This window comes from Macrotis lagotis, chromosome X (assembly GCF_037893015.1).
Source record: "Macrotis lagotis isolate mMagLag1 chromosome X, bilby.v1.9.chrom.fasta, whole genome shotgun sequence".
In the NCBI taxonomy this organism is placed as follows: Eukaryota; Metazoa; Chordata; class Mammalia; order Peramelemorphia; family Peramelidae; genus Macrotis; species Macrotis lagotis.
In genome coordinates, this window is record NC_133666.1 from 422,912,421 (window position 1) to 422,938,336 (window position 25,916).

The 25,916-nt window shown below is 34.5% G+C and overlaps 1 protein-coding gene across 2 annotated transcripts in view; it reads right to left on the reverse strand.

The window, feature by feature from the left end:
* The window catches only part of LOC141498451 (uncharacterized), a 167,329-nt gene extending 141,773 nt beyond the window's left edge, over positions 1-25,556 (reverse strand). The window contains exons 1-2 of one of the 2 annotated variants that reach the window (XM_074201645.1): positions 25,412-25,556; positions 6,736-6,841 (exon numbers count right to left, since the gene is read on the reverse strand). The gene's annotated coding sequence lies outside the window, so the exon portion shown is untranslated. The remainder of the gene's footprint in view (positions 1-6,735; positions 6,842-25,411) is intronic. The other variant, XM_074201646.1, reaches the window with a different exon arrangement.
* Between the last annotated feature and the right edge of the window lie 360 nt (positions 25,557-25,916).

Consider the following 25,916-nt stretch of genomic DNA (forward strand, 5'->3'; position numbering starts at 1 on the left):
GAGATCTTTTCATCACTGTTCTCCTTTCTTTCCCCATTCAACAGGTCAACATTCAGTCTGAGCTTCAGTAAGGCTATAAGCATTGAAACCTTGGAGCTATTCCCAATATATAATCTCTATTCTCAAATATATATATGTTTTTTGAGGAGGTCAGTTTTCTTTGATGTCTTTCTCCTACAAAATCATCTGAATCCATCAATAAAGAAATGGAACATTTAAATAAATTAGAAAATTTATACTAATGCATTTTTATCTTAATGAAGCACTTAAGTCAAAAACCAAATCTTGGAAACTAAATATTGAAGGGGGGGTCTGGTAATTAACTTAAGGATATATGTTCTATTGATGAGAAAATATAGAAACTTTCATTTTTGAAGAATATTTTGTATAATTTCTTTGAAGAACATATATCTCTAATTTTAAAAAATAGGAATTAAGAATTTTAGGGCAGGTTAGTAGTATGAATGGTATTGGGCCTGGAGTCAAGAAGGCATGAGTTTAAATCTGATCTCAGACATTTCTTATCCATATGACCCTGGGCAAATCACTTAATCTTTTTTCTTCAGTTTCCTTATCTGCAAAATGAAGATAATAATAGAACCTACTTTCCCAGTGTCATTGTAAGGATCAAATGAGAAAACTAAAGGGTTGAGCATAGTACCTGGATCATTATTATATTCCCCCCACTATGTTTTTAAATGGAAAAAAGGCACAAAATGATATTGAAGCTTTTCTTGCAGTCAAGTAAATTATTATAAAGCAATGCTGACATTTTGAAGAGTAGATAAAGTTCAGACACTTTTTTTGGCTGCATTATCTGGGAGGTTGCTTGAGTTGTGCATACTTCAAATGTCAAACACATTAAGCAGAATTCCTCATAAACAAGAGCAAAAGGCTCTATTAACCAATGGGCCTCATGATTACTTATGCATTGAGTTTCTATGCAAACTTCAAAATTGTTCATTATTTCTTTAGTCAAACTCAGATTTATGACCAGTTCAACAGGCCATTATAGTCACAGCAATTTTGCATATAGAAAACATGTCTATTCTGCTGACACAAGAAAGAAGGATGATAGGAGTTAAAGTGTAGAAGTGAAATATAGTGGCCTTCCATTTTTATTTAGTATCTTATATAAACTGTTGGTCTGAATGAACACATTTTAATGGTTATGATAGCTAGAAGCAGAGGAGCATTAGAAAATTTGCCATACTATATAGAATAAATGTTCTTAACGTGATATCTATGGAGTTCTTAGATTTCAAAGGATGAACCAGAATTAAGAAAAAAATATTTTCACTGTTCTTTATATCTTAAATTTAGCTTTTTCTTCAATTATGAAAATAGCTAATGATATATTAGGGTCTTTAGGCTTCATCAGATTTCCAAAGGTCCCTATAAAGTACATCTATATACATGCATATGTGCTGTGTGTGTGTGTGTGTGTGTGTGTGTGTGTGTGTGTGTGTGTTAAGAGGTAAGAATCCCTGATTTGTAATAAAGTTCTGGGGACTAGAAGATTAGTTAAATGAGAATTCTGACACACATGTAAAAATGCATTTTGAAATGGATTATCACTTATAAAAGTTCCCCAAATCTCCCAAATTCAGCATTTAGTTGCAAAGTGTATTTTTCCTTATCTGGGATTTATAGATTTTCTTCAAGAATTAAATAACTTATTTTTGTAAATTTTATTATCTATTTTAAACTTGAAACACAAAGCAAGAAATAAAATTGCCACATACACAGCAGAACATAAGAAACAATTCAAATTAAACAATATATTTCCATTTCAAGAAAAACTGTATAATAAATACTACAAATAGTTCTCAAAGCTGTCCAGTTCTTTGCTTGCTTGTAGGTTTTATTTTGTTGTCTTGTGATCTCTTTATTTTTTCCCTCCCTCTACCCCAATTTCTCTTACCCTCAGCCCTATAGAAGAGTTCAATTAAATGTACACACGTATGCACATAAATATATAGAGATAGATATCTATAAACATATACAAATCTTATACATATATGCTCATGCACATATATTTAAGATAATACTATGCTTATTGCCACTTGTCATCTGTTTCTCTGAAGGTGTTTCTCTTCCTTAAATCCAAATCTTCCCATTTTTTTTCCTAAATCAACCAGTTCATCATTTCCTGTATCACAGCAATATTTCACCCCAATCACATCCTATCTGAGAGATCGTCTTTGAAGATTTGTCCCTAATTTTTTGCATTCCTTCAATTCTTGGCTGCATAGTGTTATTTATACAAGAAAATTGAAATTATCCATTTTATATTTCAACAGTGCTATCAACTTATAATACAGTTTAAAGTTTGACACTGAAGAATCTGTTTCTTTTATGTATTTTATGCCTGGTTTCTTTGAAGTCCCAGTCCTTTTGTTCTTCTATATGAGTTTTGTTATATTTTTTCTAATTCAGTAAAATATTTTAAGTAATTTAACTTGAATCTATAAATTATTTAGGTAAAATTGTCATTTTTTTTCTTATTTTGACTATATTTAATCATGGAAAAATAAAAATTACACCAATTATTTAGATCTGATAGAATGAAGCAACTTTAAAAGTTGCTCCTTTATCATCATTTCCTAGTTTGTCCATCTGGTTTCCTTTAGGAAACACTATAGTGCTGCCTATAGAAATACATATACTCTAGTGTGTATTGTCATAACTGTGATGTTATTTCTAGTTGAGAAGGAATTAGGACCTGGTACCTTGCACTGTTGTTTATATTGTGTATGTGCAAGTCTTTTTATTTTTTAAACAATCACCATTAATTATTCAATGATGGTTTAGTAGGAGTCAGGTAATTCTCTTTCAAAGGAAAACTAATCAAAGGAATGTCAAATCCCATTTTAAATAGGCTGTAATGTGCAAAAAAAAAAGCAGCTTAGCCCTACCAGATGTAAAATTATATTATAAAGCTTCAGTCATCAAAACTGTCTGGTGCAATAGCAGGAAATGATTACAGTAATCTGCTGTTTGATAAACTCAAAGAGTCCAGCTACTGGGATAAACTCTCTTTGATAAAAACTGTTGGGACAATTAGAAGTTAGTATGGCAAAAACCTGGATTAGACCAACACCTCACACCCTTTACCAAGATAAGATCCAAATGGATACAGGATTTAGACATAAAAAAAACAATATTATAACCAAACTAGGAGATCAAGGAGTAGTTTACCTGTCAGATCCATGGAAAAGGAAGTAGTTTATGACCAAGGAAGAGAGGGAGAACATCATTAAAAACAAACTAGATAATTTTCATTACATTAAATTAAAAAGCTTTTGAACAACCAAACCACTGTAACCAAGAACAAAAGAGATGTAGTAAATTGGGGAACAATTTTTACAACTAGTATTTCTGAGAAAGGACTCATTTCTAAAATATACAGAGAACTGAGTGAAATTTTTAAAAAAGCCATTCCCCAATTGAAAAATAGTCAAAGGATAGGCAAAGGCAATTTACAGATGAGGAAATCAAAGGGATCCATAGTCATAAGAAAAATTGCTCTAAATCATTACTTATTAGAGAAATGCAAATTTAAGTATCTCTGAGATACCATACCTCACACCTCTCAGACTGGCCAATATGACCAGAAAGGACAATGATCAATGTTGGAAGGGATGTGGGAAATCTGGGACACTAATGTATTTTTGGTGGAGCTGTTAACTCATCCAACCTTTCTGGAGAGTAATTTGGAATTATACCAAAGGACAACAAAAATGTGCATACCCTTTGATCCAGCAATGCAGCTACTGGGTCTTTTTCCTGAAGAGATTATGAAAAAGGGTAAAAATATCACTTGGACAAAAATATTCATAGAAGTTCTATTTGTGGTGGCAAAGAATTTGGAAAAGTGAGTGAATGTCCATCAATTGTGGTATATGTATCTGATGAAATTCTAATGTTCTATTAGAAACCAGGAGGGATGGGCATTCAGAGAAGCCTGAAAGGATTTGCATGAACTGATTCTGAGCAAGATGAGCAGAACCAGAAAAACAAATTTGCACCCTAACAGCAACATGGGGATGATGATCAATCTTAATGGGCTTGCTCATTCCATCAGTGAAACAATCAGGCACAATTTTAGGGGATTTGTGATGGAGAATACCATCTGTATCCAGAGAAAGACTTGTGGAGTTTGAACAAAGACCAAAGACTATTACCTTTCATTTTAAAAAAAATCATTATCTTATTATGTAATTTTGCTATCTCTCATACTTTATTTTTCTTCCTTAAGGATATGATTTCTATCTCATTACATTCAACTTACATCAATGGAAACAATGCATAGACTAACAGACTGCCTTCTGTGGAGGGTCGAAGATGGATGGGGAGAAAAGCAAAATTAGGGGAAAACTGTAAAATTCAAAATCAATTTAAAAAAAAAGATAGGCTGTAATGAAGAGACACCAACAGATGGCATGGAACTTCTCTCTGACCATGAAAAAGTATAATTTTACCTCTATATGTTTTTCAGTTTTATTTAAAGATAGTTTGCAATATTCATTTTTGTAAAGCTTTCTCCCTCCCAACTTTGTACCCTGATATAAATTATTCATATATAATCATGTTACACATATTGACTTGCCCAAGGTCACACAGCAAGTAAGTGCCATATCTAAAGTGGGATACAAATTTTCATCCTCTTGACTCCAAGGCTAGTGCTCTATCCACTACACCACCAAGCTGTCCTCACATCCAGGGCCATCTCCAGTCATTCTGATTCATATCTTGGCCACTGGACTCAGATGGCTCTGGAGGAGAAGATGAGGCTGGTGACTTAGCACAGCCCTCCTCCCCCACCCTGCACTCAAATCCAATTCATGTGTTTGCCAAGGCATCAACTCTGATGGCATGATCTTCTTAGAGAATGAGGGACAAACATCATTATCACACATATTGAAAGGTATACATTAGAAGGGAAAGTGGAAAGACTACTAATGTGAAATCAGAGAAAAAGAATCCTAGATTCTTGGGACCTAGATAACCTTGGTAAAATTATCTAACTCCTCTAGCTTACAGTTTCTTTATCTGTAACAAAACATAATTAAAACAGAAAATCTCAAAGGCCCTTTGTTGCTACAAATTGTCTGTCTGTCTGTCTGTCTGTCTGTCTGTCTCTCTCTCTCTCTCTCTCAAGAGTGGGCTTGGAGCTAGACAATATGAGTTCAAATCCCAGCTCTGACACAAGATCTGGGTGATCAGGGGCACATCATTAACTTTCTAAAACTACAGTGCTCTCATCTGTTCAGTTGAGATGGCAGAGCATCATGGGGCAATTTTTAGACAATGCTTTGTGGATTTCATGTGCTAGGCTAGCACAGTCAAATTTATTAAGCATCTCTTAGGTAGTTAATAGTGCTCATTGAATTAAGAGATTTAATACACAAAAGACAAAATGAAAAACTTTTACTACTTCAGGTACTTGAATTCACCAGTGATATAAGATATACAACATGGGTTCATAGTATGTATATGTGTGTGTTGGATATAGATATTCAGGTGGTATAGATGTATTGTACAGTCATATATATGCATTGTGTTATATATGCATATAAATACATATAAAGGTATGTACATGTATGTATATATATTTAGATCTTCATGTAAGTTCCTTGTTGCTTTATATAATAATCACACACACACATATATATATGCAAAAAGGCATATCAAGAAGCATATAAACTTTTTTGAGGAAGTAGTTATCATCATCATCATCATCACTGCTAACATTTAAATAGCACCTAATACATGACATGTATCCTGCTAAATGCTTTACAAAGACTATCTCATTTGATCTTCTCAATAATCTTCAAAGTTGGGGTGGCTAGGTGGCACAGTGGATAGAGAACCGGCCCTAGAGTCAGGAGTACCTGAGTTCAGATCCGGCCTCAGACACTTAATAATTATCTAGCTGTGTGGCCTTGGGCAAGCCACTTAACCCCATTGCATAGCAAAAACTTTAAAAAAAATAATCTTCAAAGTTAGGTGCTATCACTATTCCCTTATTATAGATGAAGAAACTGAGGCAAATAGAAGTGAAATGACTTTCTCAACATCACAGAGTGAGAAAGTATCTGAGATCATATTTGAACTCAGATCCTCCAGAATCAATTATCAACTGTATCACCTATTGTGTAATTGTATCACTTAGTATGCAAACATACATGTACACAGTGTGTACAAACTTTGTATATATGTATTATAAAGATATTATTTACATATGCATATTAGCAGCTAGTACATACTGTAAACATATAGCTGTTATATGTGTCTATATGCGTATATATCTATATATGCATGCATTATAATATAAAGCATACATGTAACTTATGTATGTGTGCATATATGAATGAATGCATTCACATCATTGTACATGTATGTGCATGCATATTATTTGTGTATATGTCCATGGAGAGTCACATACACTTAAGAATCATATACCACTGCAAGTATATGTATGTCTGAATATATGTGTATAAACATATGAATGTGTCTAAATAGCATATTCTATATCTATGGAAGGAAAGATCAAATTGTAATATGACAAGAAATCTCAAAATGGAAGGAGTAGTAAATATTGTTTCTGGAGGCCTCTTTCCCACTAAAAGACTAAAGAACCAGGTTCATTGATAGTAGTTAAAAATTCATATAAGCATTTTCCCATCTCTATGAGTGTGACAAGTGCTTTAGAGAAATATCAATACTCACCTTGTAAGTTACTAGTCGCTAATGATCTGAGTCTTTCCTTCAACTAATCATAACTTTAGATGCACCAAAAACATAAAGAAGTGACTCCTCTGTGTCTCAAGGAAAACTGGGGAAAGGAAACATCAAATTGCTGTTAAGAGATCAGGAATAAAACCTGTGAACTATTTCTGTCTCATCAGAATGCTGACAAATAATGCACAGATAAAGCAAGAAAAGACAATTAAATCTAAAAGATAAGCACATTCTGCAGAATATCACTTGGATGCAGGCTCCAGATTAAAGCAAAGGTCAACATAGGATTAATAGTATCTGAACTTTTAAATGTCTATGAAATGTGTTCTAATTAATGTCTTCAGGCATTTCATCCATATAATCACAAAGCTATTCTTATCCTAAGACCAAAGCAACTTTTTTTTTTTAGTGTAAGGTTGGTATAATGGTAAGAAAACAGTCACTATCAATGCCTACCATGATGTCTGACATTTCTGTCCCTCTCTCCCACCATTACTGTTCTCTGTTAGCTAAGGTGGGAGAAGGAATATATATAAAATGGCAAAAGGAAAAGCCTTAGTCAGATGGTTTATTGATCCAGCAAGCAGCTGAGTCTGATAGCACTTTTCTGTTCTTTGGACAAGCTCCCTGAGCCACAAGGCTTGCCTCCCTAGCCCCAGATAAGAAAAATTGCACTTGAATGACCAAATGTGTGGAAATACACACAAACATATAGCATACCTCCAAACATTCTTCTGACTCAAAACAAAACTGTCACAAAGAGTTACAAAAAACGTAGAAATATGAAAAGGGAGTTAAGGAATCTTAATCACCATGTTCTCATATCTTACTTAGGTTAATCATTCCTTCAAAACTTCAATCATATATCAGTTGGTCCATTCAGGACAAAATAACAGAGCAGTCTACTGAGACCATGTTCCATCTTCATTTCTGCTAAAATTAGTTGTTTCATTCTTGAAGATTGCAGATACTACAGATTAAGGGAGTTTCGAAATTAATTCATTATATATCGATGCTAGACTAGATGTGCATAAAGTGGGCAAGAGGAGGGTTGTTAAACAGCATCTTTGACTTAAGAGGAGAAAAGAAATGGGAAGAGAAATTATTGGGATAGACTTCAGGTTCAAGCATCATTAGCCTATAACCAACTGTTCTGTCAAACCAGTGGTTGGGATGCATATCACAGCAGCTCAGGACAATGTTAATTGGTTATTGTCAGTTTGGCCACTGTTTACTCTGAAAGGCAGGGAAAATAGGCTCCCTGGTTAAGCAATCAGTATTTATACTAAAAGAATTAAATCCCAGGATTCAGGGTCATAATCTGAGGTCAGATTATCTAGAGAGATTAAGAGAGAGAGGCAAATGAAGAAGTTAACAAGACTAAGAGGAAGACATACAACTAGGAACATCAGGAAAGCAGACAAATAACAGGTGGAGTAATTGGAGGCTGGGCTGTAGTGATGAAATGGACTTTGACTTATCTGATGGAAACCAGCTCTTCATTCTGGGACAAGTTTGGTATTACCATTAGGATTCTAGGATGACTTTAACAATGTACTCTTCCTGTCCATTTAGGAATATAGGGCTACGTAGTTCATGTTCTATTTTAGGTTAATGCCATGCAAAAACACAAAACAGTAAAACATGGAACGAATCTAACAGGAAATCTCAGTTTAAATTAGCAGTCCATAGGGTGTTCCACTTTTTCTGATGCTTGAAGTTGACTGGTTGAATATCCTCTGAAAAGGCTTCTCAGAAATATAATTTTAAACTAGATATTTATTTACTTTATTCCAATTACATGCAAAGTTAGTTTTCAGCATTCATTCTTTTGCAAGTTTTGAGTTTCCTCCCTTCCTTCACCCCCTTTCTCCATGGCAGCAAGCAATCTGATATAGGTTGTACATGCAGAATCATATTTACATATTCTATATTAGTCATGTTGTTAAAGAAGACTTTTAACTGAGGGGAAAAAACGTGAGAAAGAAAAAACAAAAAGTTTTAAAAGGTCAACATAGTTTTTGCTTTGCATTCATACTGCATAGTTTTGCTTTTGTTTTCTAGATGTGGATGGCATTTTCCATAAGAGTTCTTTCAGGATAGTCCTTTATCACTGAGAGGAGCAGCATTCATCATGGGTGAACAACTCACAATGTTGCTGTTAATACAATGTTCTTGGACATCCTAACAGCAACATGGAAGTAATGATCAACCTTAATGGACTTGCTCATACCAATGGGGCAACAATCAGGTACAATTTTGGGATATCTGTGATGGAGAATTCCATCTGTATCCAGAAAAAGAATTGTGGAGTTTGAACAAAGACCAAAGAATTTCTATGTACCTTTAATTTAATTTAATATAAAAATAATTGTTATTATGTGATTCTGCTGTATCTCATACTATATGTTTCTTCTTTAAAGATAGGATTTCTCTCTCATCACATTCAACTTAGATCAATGCATACCACTGAAACAACGCAAAGACTAACAGACGGTCTTCTGTGGGGGGGTGGGGAGAGGGAAGCAAGATTGGGGGGATAATTATAAAACTCAAAATAAATAAAACCTGGGGCAGCTAGGTGGTGCAGTGGATAGAGCACCGGTCCCAGAGTCAGGAGTACCTGAGTTAAAATCTGGCCTGAGACACTTCATAATTACTTAGCTGTGTGGCCTTGGGCAAGTCACTTAACCCCATTGCCTTGCAAAAACCTAAATAAATAAATAAATAAATATACATATACATATATATATATATATATATATATATATATATATATATATCACCTTTCTAAAATTAAAAAAAAATGTATACAATGTCCTTGGCATCAGTTCATGTTTTTTCTGAAATCCAGCTACAATAGTACTCTATCACATTTATATACTACAACTTATTAAGCTCTCCCTAACTGATGGTCATCTTCTGAATTTCCAATTCTTTGCACTACAAAAATAGTTGCTAAATTTTTGTAAATGTGAGCTTTTTCCACTTTTTTGTACTTAGGGAATATATTCTTTTTTTATAATATCAATTTGCATGGTTACATGCAAAAACAAGTTTCAACATTCCCTTCTAAAACCTTGAGTTCCAAATTCTTTTTCCAACCACAGCATTCTCCCTCATTGAGAAAGATATAGGTTAAAAATGAAAAACATTGCCACAATAGTCATGTTGTAAAAGAAAACAACCATTCCCTCCCCAAAAAAAAGAGAAACCTTGAGGGAAAAAAAAAAAACTATACTTCAATCTCTATACAATCACCATAATCTCTGTCTTTGGGACAGACAGTATTCTTTATCATAAGTCCTTCAGCGTTCTCTTAGGTCACAGCACTGCTGAATCAAGGTAGGACATTCACAGCTGATCATCCAGCAATATTGCTTTTACTTTGCATATAGTACATTTCCCATTGCATTTGCTCATGTTAACTTTTTTACTGAGAGCATTCTGTTCATCATTTATCATAAGAGAACAGAAATTCATCTCAGTCACAATTTGTTCAGTCATTCACCCAACCAATAAGTTTCCCCTCAATCTCTAGCTACCCCTACTCCAGAAAAAAGCTGATATATATGTCATCTATATGCATATACATACATATACATATATATATATCAAATATATACATATCAGTATTTATGTATATATGTACATATATGTATACACACGCGCACACACGATAAACACAGATATTCTTTTCTTCCAGCAGTTATACCACTAGGTCAAAGGGTAGGCATGGTTTTATAGCACTTTGGACATAGCTCCAAATTAAAAAATTGATGAATCATATTACAACTCCTCCAACAATGCATCAGTATCTCAATTTCCCTACATCTCTCCCAACATTTGTCATTTTCTCCTACTGTCTTACTAGACAGTCCAACATGTATAATGCCATCCACATTTCTCAAATCAATAGTTAATAAGGACATTGTTAAAAATGATTTAAATAGATAGCATTGATAACCTCATCTGAAAGTTGTTTATATCATTTTATCATTTATCAATTGGGGAAGGCTTTTTTCATAAATTTGGCTCAGTTCTATATATGAGAAATGAGTTCTTTATCAGAGAAACTTATTTCAATATTTCCCCCCCATTTACTATTGCTAACTGCAATTCCCTTCATCCTATTCCCCCCACACTCATTTAATCTATTCTTTTTATCCCCTCCCACAACCTTCCCTCCCCCTACCTCCTTTTTCCCATCAATTTTCTTTCCTACTTTCCTTTAGGATAAAATATATTTCTATATCCAATTGAGTGTTATTACCATTCTGAGGCTATTCCAATTGGAGTAAAACTCAGTCACTCTCCCCTCAACTTTCCCCTCTTCCACTCCTCTGCAAAAGCTTTACCTTGCTTCTTTTATGTAACATAATTTACCCCACTCTACCTCTCCTTTCCCTTTCTCCCAATACATTCCTTTCTTGTCCATTAAATCCATCTTTTTATATATTATACCTTCAAATTTAACCCTCATCAGTGTCTAGAACACACATCCACTCACTCTTTCTAATTGCTCTAATAAATGAAAGCATTCATATCAGTTATCAGCATCATTTTCCCATGCAGGAATATAATCACTTTAGTATCATTATGTCCCTTATGATTTGCCTTTCCTATTTACCTTTTTTATGCTTCACTCGAGTCTTGAATTTGAAGATCAAATTTTCTGTTCAGTTCTGGTCATTCCATCACAAAAGTTTTTAAATGCCCTATTTTCATTGAATTTCATCTTTTCTTTGGAAATCATATGCTCAGTTTTGCTGGGTTGTTTGATTCTTGGTTGTAATCCAAGCTCTTTAACCTTCTGAAATGTCATAATCCAAGTACCACAATCCCTTATATAGAATATGCTAAATCTTCTGTTATCCTGACTGTGGCTCTGTATTTGAAATGTTTGTTTCTATCTGCTTGCAAAATTTTCTCCTTCACTTGGGAATTCTGAAATTTGGCTATAATATTCTTAGGAGTTTTCATTTTGGTATCTATTTCAGGAGGTGATAGGTGAGTTCTTTCAATTTCTATTTTATCATCTTCTAAAAAACCAGGGTAGCTTTACATAATAATTTCTAGAAAAAACAATATCTAGGCCTTTTTCTTGGTAATGGCTTTCAGGTAGTCCAATAATTTTTGTAATATTCTGGTTCTGTTTTCCAGGTCAATTGTTCTAATGAGATATTTCACAATTTCTTCTAGTTTTTCATTCTTTTGGTTTTGTTTTATTGTTTTTGTTTTCTCACAAAGTCATCAGATTCCCCTTAACTCCTATATTTTAAAGAATTATTTTCATCTATAAGTTTTTGCATCTCCTTTCCCATTTGCCAATTCTGCTTTTTTAAAGGCATTTTTCTCCTCATTAGTCTTTTGGACCATGTTTTCCATTTGACTCAGTCTGATTTTTAAGGTGTTATTTTCTTCAATATTTTTTGAATCTTCTTCACCAAGTTTGTGACTTAGTTTTTTTTTTATTTTCCTGTATCTCAATTCTCTTCCCAATTTTTCCTCTACCTTTCTCACTTAATATTCAAAATTCTTTTTGAGCACTTCCATGGACTGAGACTTTGGTTGCAGAAAATTTTGATTTGTTTTCTTCTGAGTGTGTAATTTGATCTTCCATATGAACAAAGCAATTGTCTATGGTCAGATTTTTTTTTCTTCTGTAGTTTGTTCAATTCCCCAGTTTCTGACTTGATTTTAGCTCGTTTTTTTAAAGTGGAGCTGTGCTTCCAGGGTGGAGGAAGCAATGTCCCAAGCTTCTGAGTGTTTTTGCAGCTGTTTTCAGATAGGGACTAAGAGGGATCTGCAAGTTCTCACTTCCTCCAAGGTTTTATGAGAGACTCTTATGAAAGACTGATTGTTCTCCTGGCCTGTGCTCTGGTCAGTGGGTGACTACAAATACTCTTTTCTACCCTGTTCTACTAAGGCAATAAGTTCTGTTGTACTTCTACTCCTTTCCTGATACTTGGGGCCTGATGGTAATCTAGATCTAAGTATGGACAAAGCAACAAAGTCCTACCTCAGGGATAGTAGATTCCTAAAATCTCCTTCAAACTCCTACCATTAGTAGGCTGAGTTCCATAAATGACTCCCAAAGCCTGGTCTAAGTGTACTAGGACCTGGTCTGTGCTGCTGTGGCCTATACTGCACTGTGCTTAACTCTCAGCAAGGGTATAGCAGAGTTTTCCTGCAGACCTTCTAAGTTGTCCTTGGTGATCCCCGGACTGGGAGATCTGAAAACCACTACTGCTGCCACTGACCCAGGCACTTCATGGTCTATTACTGGATGGCAGGGACAGGTTTGTCCCAGCTCTAAAGCCAGTGCAAAAGACTCTTCCCCTGAATCTTCCAAGTCTTAGAGCTGGAAAATTGTTTCATTCAGTCTTTTTTTTTTTGAGTTCTGCCACTCTAGAATTTGGTTAGAGACATTAATTGGAATTAATTTGGAGTGCTTGGGGGTGAGTTCAAACAAGTTACTGCCTTTTCTCTGCCATCCTGGGTCTGTCCCCTAGTGAGTATATTCTTGTTTTTGATTTTTGTTGTAGGTTTTTTTTTTTGTTTTTGCAAGACAATAGGGTTAAGTGTCTTGCCCAAGGTCACCCAGCAAGATAATTATTAAGTGTCTGAGGTCAGATTTGAACTCAAGTCCTCCTGAATCCAGGGCCAGTGTTCTATCCACTGCACCACTTAGTGAGTATATTATTAATGGTCATTCAGACTTGATCTGTCCACAGTCTCCTCCATTTACAATAGTCGATTGTCCATTAGGATCCAACACCAAAGATCAACCTAAATATTCTCCTGCTATGCTAGGTGATGTCTATAGTTGGGAATACCCTATGGGGAGTAAGGCCAGGAAAAAATGAAAATATAAATAGTAATTCAAACAAAGTGCTAAAATTGTGAGTAAAAGAATTGACTGACCTATGGAAATGGAATATGGCAAGTTCTTAGCATTATATAGATGTTTATTGATCAAGGATATGAGAGTTAATTTGTTATCTTGATAGTAACAATGAAAGTGCAATCCCTAGGATGGATGATTTATGAGTTTGGTTTGTATATCTTATTATGTATCTTACTCATAGTAGAAAAGTGTACAACTTTCTCTAAAGAAATATATAGAATTTAGACCAGAAATGTAAGATAAATTAGTAAGTAAGCAAAGACATTGTATGGTGCAGTATAAAGAGCACTGACTGAATTCAAAAGATCTGGGGTTTAAATCCTGCTACTGATACATATGACTTTTGTAATATTGTATAGTTCAATACACATCTCTGCATGTTTCTTCAAATATAAAACGAAGGTCTTGGATTGGATAACCTCAGAGGTTCTTTCTAGTTCTTGACTTTGATCCTAAGGGGAAAGGTTATTATGGACTCATGACCCTTCATGGTTAAATTATTGGAAAACCTTTGTAATGTTTTAAAAAAAAAGCACTGCAAATCAAACTTAGTTTACAAGCATCATAACTGGATCTCAAGTATGGAAAATGTTATATTACTAAGTTCAGAATGACTATGGTATATGGGCCACAATATTTAGGAGACAAGTCAGTTTCTTATCAGGTACCTGACAAAAGAGTAAAATCTTATCAGTTTATGTTTACTTTGTGACTGTTCAATCATGACCTACTCTTCAACATTTGGGGGTTTCTTGGCAAAGATTCTGGAATGGACTGCCATTTCCTTCTCCATCTCATTTTACAGATAAGGAAAGTGAGGCAAATAGAGTTGTGCTATTCCCAGGATCACACAGTTAGTAAATATATAATGCTGGAAGTGAACTCAGGAAGATGAATATTCCCATCTCCCAAGTCTGGTACTCTATCCACTGCTCTGCCTGGCTGCTAGAATCTTGCTAGAACCTTATTTTCCCAATCATTATATTGCTATGACAATATGTGAACATTTTCTTTGGAACTTCAAGGGGAAATGGAAGAAGATGCACAGGAGATCATATATGATTGTCAGGCTTGAGTGCAAGCATCTTGGCTTTGTAAATAGTGAATTATTTTGAGAGGTTCAATCATGGTTAAGCAATCTCTAAATCCTAAATGGGTAGGAATAACTAACTTAAAGAGGGACATGTCCAAAATGGACCACATTTTTTCTTTCTTCTCCCCTAAAGTTTCTCTTTCTGTTGAAGATATTACTATCGTTTCAATTACTCAGGTTGACAATCTTAGTCATCCTTGATACCTCAAATGATTCTTCTTATCCAGTCACATGTTGAATCTTTTTTTTAAATGTTTTATTTATGGGCTTTTACAATTGAAAACATTTTACAGATAACCCCCCACTCCAAGTCTCCTGAAACTAATTAAAACAATTAAGAAAACCTAATAATACTTCATCAGAAAGTATATGCAACGTTCCACATCTATAGCACTCTACTCCCTAATTAAAAAAGATAGCAGAAATCTATTTTCTTTGACTTCCACTATTCATTCCATCTTAGAAGAGGAAAAAAAATTCCTTGTGATAACTATAGTCAAGCATACACACACATTCACATAAACATACCTACATACAGATATACATATAGATAGATAGATGATAGACAGGTTAGGGAATAGGATATATTCAGAAATAAAAGCTTTCTAGATGAAATAAAATACACATTCCTTGGTTTATTTTTTTAAGTAGAAATCTTTTGTGTTTACATTACTTTTATTTCTGAATATATCCAATCCTTAACCCAGAAGCTATCCCTTGTACTTCTCAAGAAAAGCTCTAAATCCAGTGTCAGATGGACATTTGATAGGGTTTGCATAGTACAGAGTGGTGGTTCTGACACAAAGGACGCAAAATAACCAGTTCATCCTCAATTTATCCATGACAGGCAAAGTCAATCAATTTATCCACAATCAATAAAACCTTGGGTTACCTTTATCCTCTCTGAGGTTAATTATATATCCCAGTAAACCTCTCCAAATCTTCCTAAAATATTTCCATTGGACATTTAAATACCTTCTAAGAAAGAAGCAATCACAGTACTAAATGAAAATCACTCTACAAAAACATCCAATTGAGGAGGCAAATCACCTGATCATCATTCTATAAAACCAACTCTTGCCTCTCAGTTTTTTTATTGTAAATTATTCCCTAAAAAATGAAGAATTCAGAAAAAAGATGGGAAAATTTGCATGGATACTCACAAAATGAAGGAAGCAGAACTTGGAGAATAATTTTCATAGCAATTACAATAATGTAAATTAAAATACTAGGCTCCTCAACTCTAATTAAATGCAAAAAGTTAATTGTGGGCAGCTAGGTGGCGCAGTGGATAAAGCACCAGCCCTGGAGTCAGGAGTACCCAGGTTCAAATCCGGTCTCAGACACTTAATAATTACCTAACTGTGTGGCCTTGGGCAAGCCACTTAACCCCATTGCCTTGCAAAAAAAAAAGTCAATCGTATCCAGACGATAGATGAAAAAACAAATTTATACTGGGACCTGAAGGCATAAAATGTGTCAGATTCGGTCCCTGTGTTGATTCTATTTACTTTTTTTTCTTTTTTTACAAGGCGGAACAGTGGAGAAAAGTTATGTATCAAAGGAACTTCAGATAAATTACAAAAGTACTAATAAAAAAAGGTATATTAAGAAAGAGAGAATACTAATTGAAAGTATATGATTAATCTTGTATAATCCTCTAAGAGAAAAAATATTCAAAAGATAGAAAATTATTCAGCATTACCTTTGTTGGAGTTTGGTATTTCATAGATTAAGTGATGATTTCTTTTTGTTAAGTACAATAACAAATTAATTATAGCTTTCTAATGTCTGAATTGAGTAACAATCATCAGATACATTCATATTATTTGCTAAATTTATCATTATTTACTAATTGCTTTTAAGGCAGCTTTATGTAATTCAAAAGAAAAAGAATAAATAAAATGATGAATCAGAGAACATTATTTTCAACCTTCCAATATGTCATATGGCAACAATTTAGGCTAATAATCATAGAAAACATGTGCTTAAGTTGATCACATACCTAAAGCTGGGTTGTCATATACAGTATATAGAACCTGAATCATAGAAATTAAAGTTATGAACAACTTTATAAGTTGCCTCAAATATTGTTAAATTCCCAAATTTCCACAAATATCAATAAGTAAGAGGGTATAATAATAATAATATGCTTTATCTAATTCCTTCATATACCTGCCTGTCTTATATTTAGGTCTTCATTGATGTGGGACCAGGAATTTAGGATCTAGGAAATTTTTTAGGCCTCATGAATCTCAACACATGAAACTTCAAGCTAACTCTGCCCTCAAATCCACCATGATCATACCACTCTTGGCTTTTCTACTCTCTAGTCTGAGTTTAGTTCTGTCAGAATACCATAATGAAAAGAACTAGCTCTATAGTGACCCCTTTTTTAATCATAGACTAAGAGCAAAGAGATAGTTCTAACCCAAACAACCTGAACCAACTGATTCACTCACAATTATTAGGATTTAAGGATTTTTTTTCTTCCTCAATGAAGTTTCTGTACCTTCAAAGATGAAAAACCAATGGAATTTTCACACACACACACAAACACACACACACACATAAATCCTGGACTTGTCACACAGGCCATAGTCTGCCTAGACTACCTTTGTCAAGGGTCATTTGGATACTTACAACATCATTAACCTGTTATATATCAAACATTGTATTAATTCACCCATAAAAACTCCTAGATTTATTGAATTTCTGGTTCCATTTGCAGTTGCCAAGATAGTCTCAGACCAAATGATTTCACAAGCCTTATAAAGCCTGTAGGCTAGATATTTCCCACCCCTGCCCTATACCAACAAAATAATGTAGCCACCTAGAAAATTGGGATTGAAGAAATTCTTCTCAATAGGGCAAAGGATCATCACCACTAAGATGATTATAACTCCCCAGATATTATCCTCCTTCTTGAATAGAATATCAGGTTAGGGCATAACAGTACAGCCTGATGGATAAATTTGCTAAAAGACAGGGTTCTAGTAAGACGCAAAGATCAATCACTAGGAAGTTAATTGTGATATTAAAAAGGGACCAAAGTTGGTATAGTAAAGGCAAGGATTTGCCCAAATTCTCCCCCCAAATCATTCCAAATACCTTCAAATAATGACTCTAACCAAATTCTAGAGTGGCAGAATCCACAACAAAACTAAGTGAAACAATTCTCCAGTCTAAGACAATTTGGAAAACCAGGGGAAGGATCTGCTGTACCAGGATGAGAGAGAAGTACAGAGTAGCCCAGGAGCAAACCAACCCCAATAATCCAGGAAGGAAGAGCAGGGTGCCTGGATCATTGAAAGTGGTGGTGGAGGGGTGGCTAGGTGGGTAGTAGATAAAGCACTGGCCCTGGAGTCAGGAGTACCTGGGTTCAAATCCGGTCTCAGACACTTAATTACCTAGCTGTGTGGCCTTGGGCAAGCCACTTAAACCCGTTTGCCTTGCAAAAAACAAAACAAAACAAAACAAAACCTAAAGAAAGTGGTGGTGGTCTCCAAACCTCTTAGCCCAGAGATTGCCAAAAACAACTTGGAAGGTCAGCAGGAAAAGTATGGGGTGAGACTGAAATCCAGTGAAGACCTCAGCAGACCAGGAGCAGACCTCCAGAGTCACTGGATCAGCCACAGCAGCAGCTTTGGGAGCTCTCAGTCCACAGAGATATATGGGGATCTCTTTGATAACACTGAGGCAGGACACAATTGTTTTGCCTATACTCAGATACAGAACACAGCCCCAGAAAAAGAGGAACAAGTACAAAGAGCTTACAGCATAAACACAACAGGACTTTCCTCACAGTTCCAGGGCAGAGGGGAATGCTTTGTGATCACCCACACCTAAGTACAGGCAAGAAGAGTAGTTTTAACCTCTCACAAGACCCTGGAAGAATTGAAAACTTGCAGATCTCTATTAGATATCTGTGAAAATAGTTACAAAAATCCTCAAAAGCTTGGGACAGTGTGTGCTCCCCCTGGGGTAATGAGTAAACAACAGAAGAAAAAAGAAATTGAATTATAGAAAATTATTATGGTCATAAGGAAGGTCAAAATATACTCAGAAAAAGATAGCAAAGTCAAAATTTTTACATACAAAACCTCTAAGAAAAATATGAATTGGTCTCAGGTAATAGAAGAGCTTTAAAAAGATTTTGAAAATCAAATAGGGGAGGGTAGAGGCAAAATTGGTCAGAGAAATGAGAGTAATGTAGGAAAATCACAAAAAGTAAGTCAGCAGCTTGGTGAAGGAGATACAAAAAAGTACTGAAAAAATATCTTAAAAACCAAACTGAGTCAAATGAAAAAAAAGAAGTCCAAAAAAGGCAATGAGGAAAAGAATGCCTTAAGAAGATGAATTGACCAAATGGAAAAGGATATACAAAAACTCAATGAAGAAAATTATTCTTTAATATATAGAAAGAGCAAAGGAAAGTTGATGTCTTTGTGAGAAATCAAGAAAACAATAAAAAAAAATGAAAAACTAAAAGAAAATGTGAAATATCTCATTGGAAAAACAACTGACCTGGAAAACAGATCCAGAAGAGATAATTCACAAATTATTGAACTAACAAAGGCAGGATCAAAAAAAAAAAAGCCTAGATGTCATCTTTCAAGAAAATATCAAAGAAAACTGCCCGGTATTTTAGAAGCAGAGGATAAAATAGAAACTCTAAGAATCCATCTATCATCTCCTGAAAGATCCCAAAATGAAAACTAACAGGAATGTTGAAGTCAAATTTCACAGCTCCCAGATCAAGGAAAAAATATTTCAAGCAACCAGAAAGAAACAATTCAAATATCATGGAAGCACAGTCAGGATGAGATTAGATTTAGCAGCTTCTTCAGAAGGGGATCATAGGACTTGAAATATGATATTCTGGAAAGTAAAAGAGCTTGGATTACAACCAAGAATCAACTACCCACAAAACTGAACATATCCTTTTTCAGGGGAAAAAGATGGAATTCAATAAAATAGAGCATTTTCACACTTTCCTGATGAAACAACTAGAGCCGAACAGAATACATGGCTCAAGTGAAGTATAAAAAGCTAAACAGGAAAGACAGATCATAAGGAACTTAATGATTGTTTATATTCCTTCAGGGGAAGATGGTGTTAACTCATAATAACTCCATTAATTCAATTAGGAGCATGTATAGACAAGGTGTAGGTGGAATTTGAATTTGAAGGAATAATATATTAAAAAGATGGAGTTAATGGTGAGAGAGGAATATACTGTGACAAAAGGAAAGGGGGAAGTAAGTTAATTCATATAAAAGAGGCAAGAAAAAGCTTTTGCAGTGGAGTGAAAGAGGTGGGATGAAGTGAAGCTAAGTAAATGAGCCTTATTCATTAAAATATGTTCAGAGATGGAATGACATATACACACTCAATTGGGTATAGAAATCGAATCTTACCCTAGAGCAAAGTAGGGGCAGAGAAGATTTTGGGAGAAAGGGGAGGGAAGATTTTGGGAGAGGGTATTCAGATGCTAAAATACTTTTGAGGAGGAACAGGGTAAAAGGAGGAGAGATTCAACAGATGACAATTGAACCAGCCTCACTTAGGAAGACACTCATAAGCAGGGAGGTCAGGAACATCTGAAGAGAAGTATATAAGGAATCATCCAGAATGAGCAACCAAAAGAGGATGGGGCCAAAAGAGGAAGCACATCAGAAGGCCCACCCTTTGTCCTGGCTTTTCTCTGGATTCATCTGGTTCCATGAAAAAAAAACCATGAAGAGAATTTCATCTTCCCTAATTTCAAGGGAACAAACATAAAAAGCACGAAACAAAACTCATATTACTCAATGATGGCCCTGCCTTCTTAGACCTCAAGTAAAAAGATGGATTTCTATTCCAATAGACAACAGACTTACTTCTCAGCATTTTGTGAATTCAGTTACCAAAAAATAGTCAGCCTCACTCGGTAGGGGAAATAGGATGGAGGAAAATACAGTTGGTAATGGTAACTGTGGGGGAAAATGTTGAAACAAGTTTCTCTGATAAAAACCTAATTTATCAAAAAGAAAATTGAGTCAAATTTATAAAAATAAAAGCCATTTCTCCAATTGAAAATCAAAAGGTATGAACAGTTTTCAGAAGGGGTGAAATCATTTTAATGATTAAATCATTAATTAAATGATTGATTAAATCATTTTTTAAATTTTTTAATTTTAATTTTTAAATTTAATATTAATTTTTAAAATTGAATCTTTTTTTAAAATGTCCTAACACACTATTGATAGGAGAAACGTCAACTGGAACAATTCTGAGATACTATCTTAAATCTGTTGGATTCACTAATAGGACAAGAAAAAGAAGGTGATAAATGTTGGAGGGAATAAGGAAAAATGAAAATGTTGGAGGAGTTGTGAAGTGATACAAGAATTCTGTAGAGCAATTTGAACTATGCCTAAGGGGAAACCATGCTTACCTTTTGATCTAACAATGCCACTATTAGGTCTATATACTAGAAGAGATGAAAAACAGGAAGGAAAAGGACCTATATGAATAAAGATATTTTATAGCAGCTCCTTTCTGGAGACAAAGTGCTGGAGACTGAAGAGATGCCCATCATTTAGGGAATGACTGAACAAGTTGTGGTATGTAATTGTGAAGAAATGGCATTCTGTTATAAGAAATGATGAATAAGATGCTCTGAGTAAAAACTTTCATGAGAAGATGCAATGAGAAATGTACTATATACAAAATAACAGCAATGTTGTGGGATGATCAGCTGTGAATGACAACCTTTTTCTCATACTGCTGTGACCCAAGACAACTCCTTAGGTAAAGAACACTGTCCAGAGCGAAGAAAGAAGTGATTGTTCGAAATACAGATTGATGTATCCTGTTTTTAAAACTATTTTTCTTGAGGTTTCTCTTTTCTTGTGGGGGGAGGAATGAAAGGGGGATGGTTATGTTTACTCTTACAACATGATTATTATGGTAAGATATTTTTGTGACTATACATTTCTAATCTATATCAAATAACTTACTTTCTCTATAAGGGGGACTGGGGTGGGAAGAAGGGAGAGAATTTGGAACTCAAGGTTTTAAAAATGAATGTTGGAACTTGTTTTTGCATGTAACCAGGAAAAAGAAAATGATAATAATCATTAATAAATAATAATACTCTGAATGCCCACCCCAAAGGTACCAATTAAACACTTATTTCTTAAGTTTAAAAAAAGAGAGAGTAAATGTCTTTTTATATAGGAGAGATGAGGAAAGGGTTTGGCAGAAATTAGGGAAACTCTTTGGTAGTGAAGAGAATATAGTCTAATGAATAAACTTTTTAATGTTACTATTCCTAAAAAAAAGTTACTATTCCTAGTTTGTATACTTTTGTTTAAATGATTATTCCTTCAAATTCTTTCATACCTGGGAATTCAAATCTTAAGGATCTTCCTTGGTTGAATATGAATTTTGAGTCCCCTAATTTAGTTTCAATAATACGATTTCTGTCAGTGACCCAGTGTTCCTCAGTTGTTTGCTGCCAGAGAAGTGCCTACTTTTAGTAAGAAATGACTAAAAAGAGTCTTCTTCCTTTGACTTTGAGAAGATGTACACCTAGTTACTTCTGAAGAGGAAAGGAATAGAATCTAAAATATTTTAGTGAATGATGCATATTTGTTAATAATGTAGCTTTTTAAACTTTCATCTGTCTCTTTTAGTTCTGATAATATCAAAGACATACCACTTGCTACCTCAGAAAGTGTAATGTAGAAAAGTTGCTGGCAGTTCAATATATGAAATGGCAGACTCAAGAAGTTCCACTTAACCTCAAAATCTCTATGTGAAGGTAACAAGTCAGGTGAGGTTTTCACCTGGTGTAATAGCACAACTGTTACTTCAAGCAAGAACACTGTGCTATTTTAGAGGTTAGGAAGCAGTTTTATGAGCTGTTGTTGCATTTGAATGTCTCCCACTAGGACCACATGAGAATGAAAAGACTGCACAAAGACTGACTCTTTGGTCACTTTGATAGTTTCAGCAGAAACAGTATGAAAATATTCCAATACTTGATGAGCATCATCAAAACTATTTGCTATTCAATTCCTTCAGTACTAGAAATGATTAATGAAGTATTTTTTTCAGCAGAACTTTATATGCTACAATCACAATGACAATGCTACAATCACAATGACATTATTCAGTATCTCATATGCTTATGGATCTCATTTCATTGTTCAGAATATTAGATATCAAGGACACAGGAGCCAGAAATTTTATTTGATCTTGTCTTCTTAGTCCTCTTGAAGTGAGCCACTGAGCCTTGATGAAAGTTCTGAGGTGTGATCATAGCATCTTCCTGGGTACAACTGAATAACTTTTACAAGCTTGGTTAAGAAATTCTAATGATGCTTGGTTACTAGGTAGGCTTTTTCAAGGGCAAATTACCATCATAGTTTGTTCCATTCTTGTTTCCCAAAGGTATAGCCAGGAAAGAACATTAATCCTTCTCAAGTTAATTGTCTTTTAGATTGACTTTTTTCCCCTCTCCCCTTTTCTCTCACCACAAAAAATTCCATGAGGTCCATTTGAAATTTGATTTGAAGGGAGTATAGTTCTTTCAACTCTCATCATGCTTCCCATAATTAGCATCATAACCATTAAGATGTCCCTTGTGATTTAATTATTTTTTTTAAAAAATGGAATTAAATATTTTATTTCCTCTTTGACTAATCCGAGCAATCTGTATTTTGGTAAATATTCATTGAATTCACTTAGTTTGTCAGATTTTTTTTGGCACATAGTTAGGCAGCTCTGAATTATTGCTTTAATTGCCTCTTCATTACTGGTGAATTCACCTTTTCCATTTTGGATGCTGGTAATTTGGTTTTCTTTTTTTTTTTAACCAAATTAGCAAGAGGTTTATCTATTTTATTAGTTTTTTTTCATAAAACCAACTCAATTTTAATTACTAATTCAATAGTTTTCTCACTTTCAATTTTATTAATTTGACTTTCAAGATTTCTAATTTGGTATTTAACTGGACATTTTTAATTTATTCTTTAGCTTTTTGAGCATGAGTTGCATGTTCATTCATTGCTCTCCTCTTTCTCTGATTTATTCATTTGTGCATTTAGAGATATAAAATTTCCCCTAAGGATTGCTTTGACAGCATCCCAATGACATCTTATCTCATTATTGTCATTCTCTTGGATGAAATTATTTCTATAATTTGTTGTATGACCCACTCATTCTATAAGATTAGTTTACTTATCAATCCTGGAGGAGCAAAATAAAGTTCGCTATTTTGTTCTAAAATCCTACAATTTTACCTATATTTTTGTGTGCCACCCCCTTTTACATTACAAATGATGCCTTTGGGGCAGATAGGTGGCTCAGTGAATAGAGCACCCACTGGGCCTGGAGTCAGGATGAGTTCAAATCTGGCCTCACACACTTAATAATTACCTAGCTGTGGGGCCTAGGGTAAGCCACTTAACCCATTTGCCTTGCAAAAAGAAAAAGAAAAGAAATGATGCCCTTCCCCATATTTTGCCAAGCAACTTGAGTCACTGTTTCTATAGTGACTTCAGAAACTGCTGGTATTTCCCAGCATTTCAAAGATATTATATGGAAGACTCCTTATTCGCAAGATAAACTAGAGATTCTAGTGTCATAAATTCTTAAAACTAGAGTAAACTCTGAGGTATAGACAGTTGAATCTGAGATTTTGTGAACTTTCTATGATTTTTGCCTCTATCACCACTACCTTTCCAAAACTATATCCTCCTCCAAGTAAGAAGATGGGTGTTTCCAGGTCTGACATTTTTGGATAATTTTGCAAAGTCCCAATTTCTTCTTTTTCAACATGGAAATAATATCACCTACCTTGTGAGGAAAGTAATTTGTAAACCATAAATATATATATATATATATATATATTGCATTAGCCCTTAGCATAAAGGAAAGAGGAAGAGATTTAAAGTTATAAGAATAACTCTAATTCCAGTTCCACCACTTATTATCTGGATTACTAGACAAGTCATTTCACATTCATGGACCTCAGTTTCCTCATCTGAAAAAAAATCTAATTCAATTCAAAATGCTTTTATTAAGTGCCTCATAAAATAGGACTATGCTGAAGATGCAAAAACAAAAATGAGAGAGTTGAAATGGATGTCCTCTAATGTGTCCATCCAACCCTAAGTCCTGTGTTTCTTATTATGATTATCCTAGAGAAAAAACTTTTTAGAAAATGTAAAACAATTTTAAAAAAAACTCTGACTAAAATGCCTTCCATTAGTATAAAAACCTCAACAAATTTGTAGACTCAAAATTAAAAACAGAAAAGGCCTATTAGGTAAAAAATGAATTTGCCTGTCAAGAGAGAATAATTCATCCATGAACAGAAATGAAGCTCTGTATTTTCAGCATCATTACAAAATACATTAAAGAAACTCTAATGGCTTGATTGACATTTTTGAGACTGATTTTAAGATTTTCAAAAATAAAGGATCTTTTTTGGTCCTATAACAATGACAAGTGATTCAGTGTCTTTCAGGTATCTATACCTGAATTTGCTATTTTTTCACAAATTATCTTTTTTTAGGCTGAAAACTTAGATAATCCTCTACTTCACCACCACACACACACACACACACACACACCAGAAAAAAAATGAAGATAAATAGCAATATTACCAGAGTGAACTTGATTCTCTTCATTGTAAGGAAGAAATGGGCCACTTGGGCACAGAGGGGAAAAAAAGGAGGATTTCTTTACATTCTTACTCCTCCTCTCTAGTAGGTGTTGTTGCTGAATGATGACCAGGGAAAAGATTTTCTCAGTTACACCCCACCCCCCAAGGTATGCATATCTACTTCACAATAGCCCAAGATTCCCTTCCCCCACCCTGACTACTGGCCCCACCCATGCTATCACAATGCATAATATAATGAAGTCAGACAATGTGCATCTTTCTAACTGCATTTCTCTTCCAGCTTGGGGAAAGGTCTTTCTCTGGCTAAATCCCCAAGACCAGCCAGATGGCGATTTGGACTCAATCATCAAGCATTTATTAAATTATTGATTATTCTGTGATGAGTGCCTGGGATATTACAAGAGGCAAAAAGTCTTTGCCTTTTGTAGCTCATTGAGCTCAAATTCTCATGGGGGAAAACTATATGCAGATAGTTATATACCTAC